The 13890-nt window shown below is 41.3% G+C and overlaps 1 long non-coding RNA gene across 1 annotated transcript; it reads left to right on the top strand.

Annotated features, from left to right (window-relative positions):
• The first annotated feature begins 271 nt into the window (after positions 1–271).
• LOC149984663 (uncharacterized) lies at positions 272–13285 on the top strand. Its single transcript, XR_016494915.1, has 2 exons — positions 272–565; positions 12930–13285. It is a non-coding gene; the product is annotated as an uncharacterized LOC149984663 (long non-coding RNA).
• Positions 13286–13890: the final 605 nt, after the last annotated feature.

Below are 13890 nucleotides of genomic sequence, written 5' to 3'. Positions count from 1 at the left end.
GTCCAATCTACATGAGTAGTAGGCGAGTCCGACAGACAATATAGTTGTCATGCATCTAATTAGCCTATTTCTCAGCCGCGCCGAAGGCAGCCTGTGCTGTCCTCCTCACCCTAATTGGCTATCAAGTTCAAAAAAGTTAGGTTATTCAGCTCGGACTCAGATGAAGAGTGAGTACGTTGTTCAAGATGGATCAACAAAAGGCAAGTGGTGCACAAAGATGCTGCAAAAAAGCTTTGTCTGATCACGCTTGTGTCAAATTACTGAAGAAAACCACATCAGCAAAGCTACCACCTCATCCTGGACTGATGAAACACCATCACAGGTGTAGGCTAGTAAGCCTACTTATGTAGCAGCTGGTACTAGCTGCCTCCCAGTCCTGACAGAGACCTCACTGCCTGGGACCGGCAATGACAGTAGCCTTGTTCCTCTTCTTCCTCCCCTCAAGAATAGTGACAGTTCCTTTAGTGAGTGTGCCAGCCCTCCTTCTCCTCTCCCAGAAGACTAAGCTGACGACTACCAGAGACCCAACTGAGCTCATGAGAGCGACCCCCTTCTATGAACACTGGTAAGTCTACAAGTGATGAGAAGGGTGATGAGACGTATAGCCCCGACAGCGGGGAGTCCGAGTTCCAATGTGTATTATAAATAGGCTACCAGCTAAATACTGTATATAGCTATAGGTAGGCTAGTAGGCTAGACAGCATTGTCTGCATAATGAAACTAAGCTATTGGAATGATTGTAATATGTGGCATTAATAGACTGGTTTTTACACAGCACAAACTCTCTATTTATGCTGCGAGAGGACGGCTAAGGTAGGCTATAGGCCTACAGGACAGTTGTATATTCAAAACATATGTAGATTGGTTATTGAGTATCCTGTCGCACTGAAAATTCAATTTACCATCTGAGTTTTTGAATTTACCACTTTAATTACTGAATAAGTAAATACATTATTGCTGCCAGCAATTCTAAATAGCAACAATGTGAAACCGTAGGCCTATAGCTTGGTGAAACGTACACGTTAGACTTAACATCTGAAAATGACTACCAAATAAAAATAAACACGTATCCATTAAAGCAAAACTATAAGCTATTACAAGCACTAGCACCACATAATCTGATAGCCTAACGATAGGCAAATGGTCCGCGGATGCTTTGCAAATTCGGACTCCGACTTTGCGGGAGGGGTGGTATTCAGACCCCTTGACTTTTTCCACATTTTGTTATATTACAGCCTTATTCTAAATTGATTACATAGTTTTTTTCCTTCATCAATCTACACACAATACTCCATAACGACAAAGCAAAAACAGGCTTTTAGAAAATTTTGCAAATGTATTACACTTTTTTTTAAAGGAAAATATCCCATTCAGACCATTTACTCAGTACTTTGTTAGAAACCTTTGGCAGTGATTACAGCCTCAAATCTTCCTGGTGTTGATGCTACAAGCTTGGCACACCTGTATTTGGGTAGTTTCTCCCATTCTTCTCTGCAGATCCTCTCAAGATCTGTCAGGTTGGATGGGGGGCATCGCTGCACAGCTATTTTCAGGTTTCTCCAGAGATGTTCGATCGGGTTCAAGTCCAGGCTCTGGCTGGGCCACTCAAGGACATTGTCTTGGCTCTGTGCTTATGGTCATTGTCCTGTTGAAAGATGAACCTTTGCCCCAGTCTGAGGTCCTGAGGGCTCTGCAGCAGGTTATAATCAAGAATTTCTCTGTACTTTGTTCCATTCATCTTTCCCTCAATTAATCTTTCCCTCATCCCCAAAGCAAGAGGATGCTACCACCATGCTACCCCATAGGGATGGTACCAGGTTTCCTCCAGACGTGACACTTGGCATTCAGGCCAAAGAGTTCAATCTTGGTTTGATCAGAACAGAGAATCTTGTTTCTCATGGTCTTAGAGTCCTTTAGGTGCCTTTTGGCAAACTCCAAGCGGACTGTCATCTGCCTTTAACAGAGGAGTAGCTCCATCTGGCCACTCTACCATAAAGGCATTATTGGTGGAGCGCTGTAGACATGGTTGTCCTTCTGGAAGGTTCTCCCATCTCCACAGACACACTCTGAAGCTCTGTCAGAGTTACCATCGAGTTGTTGGTCACCTCCCCTGATTGCTAAGTTTGGCTGGGCGGACAGCTCTAGGAAGAGTCTCGGTGGTTCCAAACGTCTTCCATTTTAAGAATGATGGAGGCCACTGTGTTCTTGGGGACCTTCAATGCTGCAGAACATTTTTGTTACCCTTCCCCAAATCTGTTTCGGAGCTCTATGGACAATTCCTTCGACCTCATAGCTTGGGTTTTGCTCTGACATCCACTGTCAACTGTGGGACCTTATATAGACTGTTGTATGCCTTTCCAAATCATGTTCAATCAATTGCATTTACCACAGGTGGAATCCAATCAAGTTGTAGAAACATGATCAATGGAAACACGATGTACCTGAGCTCAATTTCGAGTCGCATAGCAAAGGGTCTGAATACTTATGTAAATAAGGTATTTCAGTTTTTTATTTTTAATACATTTGCAAAGAATTCTAAGAACCTGTTTTCTATTTGTCATTATGGCCTATTGTGTGTAGATTTAATCCATTTTGAAATATGACTGTAACGTAACAAAATGTGGAAAAGTCAAGCGGTCTGAATACTTTCCGAATGCACTGTATGTGACTGATGCATCTGTCCACAGCTCTGCCTTCACCCCAGCCTGTCCCATATCTCGCTCATACGAACGGTCAAGTTGGACACGAGTTAGGCTACAGTACAATGCTGTAACCATTGGCAGAGTGTGAGGTGAGCACAAGTTTGGCAAAAGACAGAGAGGCAGGGCAAAGCAGGGCAGGACTGGCACGGAGGGGGTGGAAAGTGTCAGGGAGGGGGCGTTGGGGCTCACTGCTTACTTAATAAGTATTAGGAGACTGTCGGTGGGGATTCACCTCGGCTAATCCCTTCTGAGGATCTTAATTGTATCTGCTAGTGTGGGTTAGCTGGCAGCTCCAGGAGCTGAGGCACACTGCTTTCCTAGACTGGCCAAGGCTGCATCCAAAATGTCTCCCTACATAGTGAAATACTTTTGACCAGGGCCAATAGGGTGACATTTGGGACACACCCCCTACCTGGCCTGACCAGTTGTCCTATGGAGTTATGAAGAGTCAGGAGGGTTGGGTCTGAAGGGATAAGGGAGTATTACTGTCCAACATTCTCACTACACAACAATGGAGATGTATTGCTTTCTAGGTAATAAGGGTTTGGTCAAGTTTCCAATTACAAGAACTTTGTAAAGAGATGAGAGTGTATCCAATATGAAGCTGAATGAAATACAACCCAACTAGCACATTTGGTTCCTTGGAAGTTGTGGGAATTTATGTTTTTGGTTTCACATTGGTTGTGGAAATGAAGCTATACGTTTCCTGACCGATAAAACGGAAAACATTTTTTAGTTCTGAGAATAGAAGGGAACATTCAGTTCAGGTTCTGAGAATGTTTTACTCTGGTTCCTTGAAAGTTTTCCTTTAACACATGGAAATGTATTTCCTTAGGCATTAATCATGGAAACACATACAAAAAATGATTGACACTCATCAGAGTCTTCTGTTCTTCATCCATGGAATTAATCCACTGTGCCACTGAGATGGAGCTAGCAAGCCAAGTCTATTCAAACAGATCCCATTTAAAAGGAAACAAGCAGTCATTAAGATCAGGTGTGGCCACTAATTGGAATGTTGGAACGTTTTCTTAATGTTCTCGGAACATTCTTGAGAACATGACTTTAAATAGAACTATGATAAAAACTGTAGGAAACTATGCTGATGTACTGAAATTCCCATAGAAGATAGTGTTTTCTTAACATTCTCTGAACTATTTGAGAACATTCCCAATGTCAAACTAGTTGGAGAACATTCCTAGAACATAACCAAAATGTTTATTAAATGTAACCATTTTTGAACGTTTAGGAAATGTTCTGTTAGAGTAATGAAATACCAATAATATAAATGCTTTTTTAAAGTTTCTTAAATGTGCTGAGAATGTTCCAAATCCAAGCAACTCTCCCAGAAGGTTGTGGGAAGGTTTTGTGCAAAATAACCATAGAACAACCACTCTCTCACCAAGCACCAAGACAGGGGTTCTTAAACCTTTTCAGTGCACTATATAGGGAATAGGGTTCCATTTGAAACGCATTAACTGTTTTGTGGATAGAACAGAAACTGTGCTGTGTCGACTCAGCCTAGTGTTGGTGTAGTGATACCCCAATGTCCTCAGGGAGGTAACACAAACTAGCATGACATATCTCTCGGAGGAGTTGCAGAGTTATAGAAATCAGAAATATGCAGCGTGTCATGACTTAAACCTGGGACAATACCTTTATAGTTCACATGTTATCGATACGACAGGGAAACACAATGGGATGAGTGGCCAAATCACATTATGGGAGATATAAACTGGGCGCTGGTTCTCTGCAGGGAAGACCTTTTGGCCTCTTGTACCATTGGAACAGAGTAGAGAAAGAACACACAGTTATTGGAACATAATTGACCTTTCGTTGAGCCATGCCCCTTGGTTACTGTTGCAACCTCTGCCAACATTTTCCCAGGAAGCCCAATTCCCATGCAAAACCCCTGGAGAACACCCCTTACAATGATCTCAATCTGTGTATGTAATACGTAGAACCTTAGAACCTCTCGGGGACAGAGAAGTCAAAAGAAGTCAAACTGCCTAAGGCTACATTTTAATTGATCTCCCTGTTGTAGATGAGAAACACTAAAAAACACTCAGAAATACTGAGAAACACTGTAGCTCTACCCCACTATCGATAACAGGGCCAATAGATGGCAGGTGAAGATGGAGCTATGACAACATTGCAATAAGAGCCCACCTCTGGCAGCTGGCCAGATCTCTCTCTTCAGTCCCCTTCTGCAAATAAAGTGGTGATATTTAGCAATGCAAACGCCCTAAAGACATCTGGATAATAATCGAGGCCCAGGGGTACCCCTTCAGTCTGTTCTCAGCTATCAATCAAACAAAGCATGGTGATGAACAGCAAAATCAGAAGCATGTAAAGAATATAAATACTTTAGGCCTACTTGTTATGTTGTGAGATATTTTGACCTGACTGCATCTGTAGCCTACATCACCATGTGTTGTCAGTGCTTGAGATGGCCTGGCTCCTCGTAGAATATTGGCTATAAAATGTTACATTAAAATTACCAGCACCGAATTGATTTATTTACCCATATTTTACTAGGTAAGTTGACTGAGAACATGTTCTCTCTTATTTCAACGACCTGGGGAAGAGTTACAGGGGAGAGGAGAGGAAATGAAAGATCCAATTGAAAGCTGGAATTGGGAGTTTAGCCAGGGGTTAATTGCAATGTGATCTTCTTACGACAAGTGCAATGGGATCTTTAGTAACCACAGAAAGTCTGGACACCCATTCTTACATCTCATCAGAAAGATAGCACCCTTTTCAGGGCAATGTCCCCTTCGCTGCTCAGGAACATTGGGATCTCCTTAGACTAGAGGACCTCCAACATCACTTTCAGCAGCATCTATTGTCCCATCCAGGAACCGACCGTAGCTTCAGAAGCTTCAGAAGCAAGCCAGCTTCAGAAGCAAGCCAGCAGTGAGATGCTGCCGGCATGAGTACCATTTTTAGAGTACTCTAAAATGAGTATGGTTGTGTACTTTGTTGGTGTACTTTTATAGTTGAGATGATTGTTTGTGCTCATCATAAGGACAGCCCCAATGCCCTCAGTTTGAAGGAACAAACATGTTCTATTTAATCCACGTGTTCCCATCTGGAACATTGTCTTCCTCATAAACCAGACTTTCCCAAATACAAATCAATCAGCTTTGCTCAAAAACAAGGTCCTGGAAAGCAGAAAAATGAAAGTGCAACAAAATCCAGTAAATAAACAAACAGGGGGTGCATACATAAATACCAGAATATGAAACAGCTTAGCAGTCATTCATAGTATTTTTTAGAAAGATTACCAATCTCTGTCTGGCCAGCAGCCGGTTAATGTTCCGCACAGATTATAGCAGTGATTTTTATTTTTGTGGGATTAAGCTTTGGTTGACGGTAGAACTGCTGTTTGAGTGAGTGATGCGCAGTCACACATGCACGGACGTACACGCGCTAACACACACACACAGATGTTGCTATTAGACACCTAGGAGGTTATTTGTCATCATGGAGTCACAGCTTGGAGGCTGTTAAGAGTAGAGAGATCATGCAGTCTGTCAAGACTCTGGTACCGCTATAATGGGATTTACTGTCATTAATTAAGCTAGGAGTCATATTAGAATGTAGGCCAGCTACTGTATCTGGGTAGCTTGGTCAACAGTATAAATCTTCCATGCCAAGGTCCATAGAGTTGTGGTCAAATATAGTACACTACAGGGAATAGAGTGCAATTTATACTGAACAAAAATAGAACTGCTACATGTAAACGCAAAATGTTGGTCCCATGTTTCATCAGCTAAAGTAAAAGATCCCAGAAATGTTCCATATGCACAAAAATATTATTTCTCTCAAATTTTGTGCACAAATTTGTTTATATCTCTGTTAGTGAGCATTTCTCCTTTGCCAAGATAACCTGTCCACCTGACAGGTGTGGCATATCATGAAGCTGATTAAACATCATGATCATTACACATGTGCACCTTATGCTGGGGACAATTAACTTTCACTTTAAAATATGCTGACTGTAGGAACGTCCACCAGAGCTGTTGCCCAGTCATGTGAAATCCATAGATTAGGGCCTCATTTATTTATTTAGTTGACTGATATAGTTATATGAACTGTAACTCAGTAAAATCATTGAAATTGTTGCATGATGCATTTATATTTATGTTCAGTAATATATTTTTAAAATATATTCTCTATAAAACTGCTATTAAGTAAAGTAAGTAGCCTTGCACGAGCCGGAAAGGCTTCTTCTCTCATGAGCCAATCTCCTGTTTCTGTAGCGTGAGGCAGCTTGATGTACAAGTACACCCCATGAACAGGACGCATCGGGTCCCATTTTCAGATTCTTTGGTATGACTCGGCCGGGAATCAAACTCCCAACCTTTCAATCTCAAGGCAGACAATCCACAGAGTTGGTAAAGCCACTAGCCACTAAGTTATTAAATCTGTTATTTAATTTAACCTTTATTTTGACAGGGAAGACGTATTGAGACTTAGGTCTCTTTTACAATTGTGCCCTGTGCTTTCAACATACTGTGCAATCAGAAAGTATTCAGACCCCTTGACTTTTTCCACATTTTGTTACGTTACAGCCTTATTCTTAAATGGATTAACACATTTTTCCCTCATCAATCTACACATAATACCCCATAATTACAAAGTGGAAACAGGTTTTTTGAAAATGTTGCAAATATATTTAAAAAAATGTAGTCAGACCCTTTGCTATGAGATTTGAAATTGAGCTCAGGAGCATCCTGTTTCCATTGATCATCCTTGAGATGTTTCTACAACTTTATTGGAGTCCACCTGTGGTAAATTCAATTGATAGAAAATTATTTGGAAAGGCACACACCTGTCTATATAAGGTCACCTAGTTGACAGTGCATGTCAGAGCAAAAACCAAACCATGAGGTCGAAGAAAATGTTCGTAGAGCCCCGAGACAGGATTGTGTTGAGGCACAAATATGGGGAAGGGTACCGAAAACTTTCTGCAGCATTGAAGGTCCCCAAGAACACAGTGGCCTCCATCCTTCTTAAGTAGAATAAGTTTGGAATCACCAAGACTCTTCCTAGAGCTGGCCGCCCAGCCAAACTGAGCAATCAGGGGAGAAGAGCCTTGGTCAGGGAGGTGACCAAGAACCCGATGGTCACTCTGGCAGAGCTCCAGAGTTCCTCTGTGGAGATTGGAGAGCCTTCCAGAAGGACAACCATCTCTGCAGCACTCCACCAATATGGTAGAGTGGCCAGATGGAAACCACTCCTCAGTAAAAGGCACATGACAGCCCGCTTGAAGTTTGCCAAAAGGCACCTAAAATCTTTCAGACCACGAGAACAAGATTCTCTGGTCTGATGAAACCAAGATTGAACTATTTTGCCTGAATGCCAAGTGTCACGTCTGGAGGAAACCTGACACCATCTGTATGGTGAAAAATGGTTGTGTGTGCATCATGCTGTGGGGATGTTTTTCAGCGGCAGGGCCTGGGAGACCAGTCAGGATCGAGACGAACATGAACGGAGCAAAGTACAGAGAGATCCTTGATGAAAACTTTCTCCAGAGCACTCAGGACCTCAGACTGGGGGCGATTGTTCATGCTGACCAGATCGCACACCCGCGTGTGTCCACGTGTGCCATCGCGCGCAAGTTGATTTTGTCCACCCACATCAGACGCAATCAGGACACGCAGGTTAAAGTAATAAACCAATTATATTAATTTGGGGACAAGTCAAAAAGCATTAAACATTTATGGCAATTTAGATAGATAGCTTGCTGTTGCTAGCTAATTTGTCATGGGATATAAACATTGGGTTGTTATTTTACCTGAAATGCACAAGGTTCTCTACTCCGACAATTAATCCACAGATAAAACGGTCAACCAAGTTCATTTCTAGTAATCTCTCCTTCTTCCTTCAGGCTTCTTCTTCTTCTTTGGACTTGATATGGCAGTTGGCAACCAACGTTTAGATATATTACCACAACTGACTGGAGTGTGGACTTCAGTTTGTCTTTCAATACCCACGGTATATGCTCCTAAAAACCAATGAGGAGATAGGAGAGGCTGAACTTGCACCAAGTTCTAGTTTAGCGCCTGGCTACACAAACACACGCGAGCAATGGGGGTGGGGGTGCAATGATTGAATAACATGTATGTTAAATTTATTTTTCTACACTTGCACATGCAACCCGTCCGATCTGGTCAGCATGTAAGCACACAGCCAAGACAACTCAGGAGTGGCTTCAAGACAATTATCTGAATGTCTTTGAGTGGGCCAGCCAGAGCCCGGACTTGAACCCGATTTGAAAATCTCTGGAGAGACATGAAAATAGCTGTGCAGCAACAATCCCCATCCAACCTGACAGAGCTTGAGAGGATCTGCAGAGAAGAAAGGGAGAAACTTCCCAAATAAAGGTTTGCCAAGTTCATACCCAAGAAGATTCGATGCTGTAATCGCTGCCAAATGTGCTTCAACAAAGTATTGAGTAAAGGTTCTGAATACTTATTTAAATGTTATATTTCAGTTTTTTATTTGTAATAAATTTGCCAACATTTCTAAACACCTATTTTTGCTTTGTCATTATGGGGTATTGTATGTAGATTGATGAGGGGAAAAAACAATTTAGTACATTTTAAAATAAGGCTGTAACATAACAAAATGTGGAAAAACTCAAGGGGTCTGAATACTTTCCGAAGGCACTGTAACTAAATTAAAATCTATGTAGTGTTTTCAGTAGTTTTTTTTCCATGTAGCGCAACAATTCGTAGTATTCTATATGTAAATCTGTATGATATCTTACATTACGTTACATTATTAGGATACATTATGAATGGAATGGAGGCCGTATAATATCTTACTTCTTACCCGGTCATGCAATAGCATATGAATTGGATAAAGTAACTTATAATACGGCTTTTAGGACGTATAGTATTATACATCTTACTCTGAGACCAGGTTGCTTGTTGCGTTGTAACAACAAAAGAGAATTACAAGGAAAATTGACGTTAATGGTAAGGTGAATTAACGACAAAGTTTAGGATAATTTACATGAAAGGTAAGAGAACTAAAACCACAACGGTTAGGTGAATTTACGTAGCAGGTTAGGTGATTTTGGGTTAAGTTTAGAATAAGGGTTAAGGGAAGGGTTAGGTAAAATGCTACCGTTGTCCCCGACGTGACTCGAAACATGTAACCTGCAACCTTTGTATTGCTAGACGGGCAGGCATTACACCCAACCATCCTCCCAGACCAACCTCCCTACTTTATTTTCTGTCTAAAGTAACTAGACCATTAGTAGGTACCATACGTCTTGGAGGTGCTCAGAAATACGTAAAATATGGTCAAGCTGTGTAGTGGTGTAGCTAACTAACTACACCCAAACAGTTTTGCGTATCAGTCCTGCCTAATATCACTTGAAACCTTTTTTTTGTTTGTTTAATTAGCTAAAAGTGATCTGTTTTTTGCAATTTGAGGTCTATGATATTTCAGATTTACATAATTTTAGTAGTTTGGATGAAGTGAACTACTTTTTTAAAGTACTTTAGTTTAGTAAAATATATATTTCTTACGGGTAACTTTAGTGTAGCTTAACTTCTTCCAGTATGAAGTAATTGGTAGCTTGGTAAACTATATTTTCAGAGTAGATTCCCCAACACTGGAAGCTGAAACTGTCAACAGCATAGTGGCTGATTCTCTTTCATCCAACCTCACTTGTCTGAGAAGACAGATGACAGTCTTTCCAAAATCTTGTGTAAGGCGACATCAAAGTACCTTTGGTTAATCACTAAAGCTGTTGGAAGAGATCACAACAAAAGACAGAGAGAAGAAGATGAGGGACTCGCTGACCTCTGACATTCTCTCTGTTCAGACACCCCCATGAGGAATCATAGCTTTCAGATCTGAACCAGGGTATGTGTGCGTGTGTGTGTATGTGTGTACATGTACACACGTGTGTGCGTGGGCACGTGTATGTGTGTCAGTGTGTGTGTGTGTGTGAGACATACTCCCATGAGGACTCATGGCTCTCAGATATGGCATATATGACCCCCTGTAATATCAAGTCTACCCTTTATGGCACTAACTGACTGAGGGGTCTTAAGCTAAGGGAGGTGGTAGGTGGGTTCTAAGATATCACAACTGGATCATATCTAAGAGAATAAATACAACAGGATACTCACCTTATACACCGGGGCTCTCTGAAGAAGAAATTACGAGAGACCTAGTCAGTCTCATTTCCTCATCTGTCTCAGACGAAGGCTTTCAAGACGTTTGGTCATATAGGAAAAACAGACAGGTAGGCTATCCCGCCTGCTGTGTAGTATCGCAGGCTAATGTAATGAAAACCGTAGGAGAGGGAGTGAGGGGGAGAGCCAGGCATGTCAAAGGGGAAATGCCTTGATCTCCAATGTCTGCATAGTGTTGTTTTCAACTGACTCAGAGTCAGCCATGTATAAAGGTATCTACAGACAGAGAAAAAAACAATGACCAACTGAAAAAAGGAATAAAAATGTATTGCACTTCTTAACTTTGGCAGAAGAGTAAAGAGAGAGCCAGCAGCACAGACAGGGGAGTGTCTGAATCGAAATCTCCTCCAGGCATTGCTTTCAACTCTGGAGCCTCACCCAAAGACACACAGAGAAAGAGAGCGAGAGAGAGAGAGAGAGAGTCTTTGTACAAAGGATAGTTGGGAGGGATAAAGGTATGCAAAGACTTACACTGAGTCTCAGAACCATCATGAAAGAGGTAGAGCAAGGGAAGAGTTTCCTCTCCTCTCCCTACATACACATAGACCAGCTAGAGATGTGTATCAGTATCTGCCTGGGCTGGCTATCTAGATGGAGCCCTCCCAGGGGTTCCTCTAGCTCTCCCCGGTGTTTGGGTCTGCTTGAAAGACAGCAGATAGTATTCAAAGCTCCATGACAAGAGAGTGACGCACAAAGTCGCTGCTCTTTATCTCGGCATCAGCAGCTAGGAGTGTGGCTCCAACACATGCCCATCAACTCACATTTCTGCAGACACAGGCTCACGCTGCAGGGCCCAAAATATGGTCCATCGCATAACATCATGACATAACCGCACCTCCTGCACGGCCCTACTGAAGGCATGAGAGGGAGAAAGAGAGAGAGATCATCAACTAGATTCAGCCTTAGGCCAATTTTTTTTTTTAACAGATGGTCTGGTTGCCGGAACATAATTCCAAATAATTTGTCCACTAAAAATGGACAGCAAGAAGCCTAAACAAATACAGTACCAGTCAAAAGCTTGGACACACCTACTCATTCAAGGGTTTTTCTTTATTTTTACTATTTTCTACATTGTAGAATAATAGTGAGGACATCAAATAACACATATGGAATCATGTAGTAACCAAAAAAAGTGTTAAACAATTCAAAATATATTTATTATTTTAGTAGTAGACGCCCTTTGCCTTGATGACAGCTTTGCACATTCTTGGCATTCTCTCAACCAACATCATGAGGAAGTCACCTGGAATGCATTTCAACTAACTGGTGTGCCTTGTTAAAAGTTAATTTGTGGAATTTATTTCCTTCTTATTGTGTTTGAGACAATCAGTTGTATTGTGACAAGGTAGGGATAGCCCTATTTGGTAAAAGACCAAGTCCATATTATGGCAAGAACAGCTCAAATAAGCAAAGATAAACGACAGTCCATTATTACTTAAAGACATGAAGGTCAGTCAATCCAGAAAAACCATCAAGCGCTATAATAAAACTAGCTCTCATGAGGACCACCAAAGGAACGGAAGACCCAGAGTTACCTCTGCTGCACAGGATAAGTTCATTAGAGTTAAATGCACCTCAGATTGCAGCCCAATTAAATGCTTCACAGAGTAACAGACACATCTCAACATCAACTGTTCAGAGGAGACTGCGTGAATCAGGCCTTCATGGTCGAATTGCTGCATAGAAACCACTACTAAAGGACACCAATAATAAGAAGAGACTTGCTTGGGGCAAGAAACACAAGACTGGTGGAAATCTGTCATTTGGTCTGATGTCCAAATTTGAGATTTTTGGTTCTAACCACTTTGTCTTTGTGAGATGCAAAGTAGAGGTGGAAAGGGGAGGAGGAGGTGTGATGGTGTGGGGATGCTTTGCTGGTGACAGTGTTGGTGACATATTTAGAATTCAAAACACACTTAACCAGCATGGCTACCACAGCCTTATGCAGCAATACACCATCCCATCTGATTTGCACTTATTCCCACTCTCATTTGTTTTTCAACAGGACAATGATCCAACACACCTCCAGGCTGTGTAATAGCTATTTAACAAAGAAGGAGAGTGATGGGGTTCTGCATCAGATGACCTGGCATCCACAACACCTCAACCCAAATGAGACGGTTTGGGATGAGTTGGACTGCAGAGTGAAGGAAAAGAAGCCAATAAGTGCCCAACATATGTGGGAAATCCTTCAAGACTGTTGGAAAAGCTGGTTGAAAGAATGCCAAACTTTTGACTGGTACTGCATATTTGACTAATTATTTCAAACCTTGCTTACATTTGTATACGATCACATATATCTCTCTATTATGCATGGGAATACTTTGGAAGAGATTTCCAAAATTAAAATTACTTGGAGCTGATTTGCTGGAGTTTTTAGTGTTTTATGTCCAACAATTTACTCAGAAACTTGGGGGGCCAAATGGCATAGGACAATGAATGGGGGATCAATACATGTAAACAGAGACACAGTGACATTATGGTGTGAGCTAAAGTGAGAAACTTGAATGGTTTTGAAATACAACAAACTAATATTCAGACTTTTCAAGAAGGACAACAAAGTAACAACTCTAGTGTGAGCCAATGCATGTTATTGAGAGAGGAACATTTGGTTTGGAAATATACTTTTTTTTAAATATCCAAAGTTTGTTATCCAAGTAGATGTCTAGATTCTTGACTTTTTGCTCCTTGCACAACAAATACAGAATATTATTTGGGTATTTACAGTAAATGACATCCAAAAGGTAACTTTACTTTTGTGACTTTATGAGAAGCCCATGCCCTGAGGTAGTCGGCTGTTTACATTAATTGTCTTAATGTGTTTAAGTGGTTTAAAGAAGATAATTTCAAACAGATATCCAGTTTGAAAACAACAGGATACATGCACTAATTGAGCCTAAAGGGTATTTTTCTGTGGTAGGTAATATCGGGAAAGTCTGCCCATAGTCACTGTAAAATTAGAATTC

Source organism: Oncorhynchus mykiss, chromosome 3 (assembly GCF_057628025.1).
Source record: "Oncorhynchus mykiss isolate SJ-2025 chromosome 3, ASM5762802v1, whole genome shotgun sequence".
NCBI classification, from domain to species: Eukaryota; Metazoa; Chordata; class Actinopteri; order Salmoniformes; family Salmonidae; genus Oncorhynchus; species Oncorhynchus mykiss.
Note: the sequence above shows the minus strand (reverse complement) of the source record. Positions and strands in the feature narration are given on the sequence as shown.